The 1058-nt window shown below is 40.3% G+C and overlaps 1 protein-coding gene and 1 long non-coding RNA gene across 2 annotated transcripts in view; one reads left to right on the top strand and one right to left on the bottom strand.

Annotated features, from left to right (window-relative positions):
* The window catches only part of RIMKLB (ribosomal modification protein rimK like family member B), a 132699-nt gene that overhangs the window by 129410 nt on the left and 2231 nt on the right, over positions 1–1058 (bottom strand). The window lies entirely within an intron of this gene.
* LOC113612861 (uncharacterized) overlaps positions 1–1058 on the top strand; it is a 23796-nt gene that overhangs the window by 21939 nt on the left and 799 nt on the right. The gene's annotated exons all lie outside the window — the stretch shown is intronic.

Below are 1058 nucleotides of genomic sequence, written 5' to 3'. Positions count from 1 at the left end.
GAAAAAGAATAATGGGGGCAGGATGGGCAGCAATTGGGAGATAGGGATTGATATATACACACTACTATATATAAAATAGATAACTAATAAGGACCTACTGTACAGCACAGGGAACTCTACTCAATACTCTGTAATGATCTATATGGGAAAAGAACCTAAAAGAATGGACGTATGTATATGTATAACTGATTCATTTTGCTGTACAGCAGAAACACACCATCGTAAATCAACTATACTCCAATAAAAATTACTAAAAAAACGAGAAAAAAGAAAAGAAAAAGAATGATGGCTCATACCTCCTTGATCTCCTTTCTACTTTTCTATTCTAACTTCACTTTAAAAATAGTTAATCCATCCTGTTTCTGACCATAATATATTATTCTTCAAGCTTGATTGTTCAAATACACCCACTATACCTATTTAATCTTATCAAGGTTTCCACTTCAGTGACCTTTCTGACTTTTCCCAACCCACCAGCCCTCTTCTTTCTTCATTTTCTTTCTTATTCAGCTCAGAGATTGACTCATTTTTGCCCCTCTGCCTCTTTTTATTGCTCCCATCTGCCCAAATCCTAAAACTGGCTATCAGCATCCTCCACGCCAGCACCTTAGCAGCTCAGTTCAACGGGAAAATTCCACACAATAGGGCAGATTTCTTTTTTTTTGGCCACGCCATGTGCCTTGTGGGAGCTTAGTTCCCCAACCAGGGATTGAGCCCAGGCTACGGCAGTGAGAACACAGAGTCCTAACCACTGGACCACCAGGGAATTCCAATAGGGCAGATGAAGGACTGTAAATATATCTCCAGCATCCCAAAGGGGCCCTTATAACTAAGGATAGCGAGTCTACTCGATTCCCCTTGTCAACTCACTCTCACCACCTTGGGTGTAAGGGGGTAGAGGTGAGTGAATGTATTTATACTCTGGTAGAGGGAAAAGTCTAATCATTGTCAAAAAACAAAAATAAAACAATTTAGTAACCAGTTTGATGTCCTTTACTGAAAGGAAAACAAACCATGAACTGGGGGAATACAGTGCCTTCGGAGCAGTGGAGCCCTCT

The sequence above is a fragment of the Aethalodelphis obliquidens genome, unplaced genomic scaffold (assembly GCF_003676395.1).
Source record: "Aethalodelphis obliquidens isolate GAN/ISIS:26980383/991018 unplaced genomic scaffold, ASM367639v1 scaffold83, whole genome shotgun sequence".
Lineage (NCBI taxonomy): Eukaryota > Metazoa > Chordata > Mammalia > Artiodactyla > Delphinidae > Aethalodelphis > Aethalodelphis obliquidens.
This window is presented reverse-complemented; position numbering and strand designations above follow the sequence as displayed.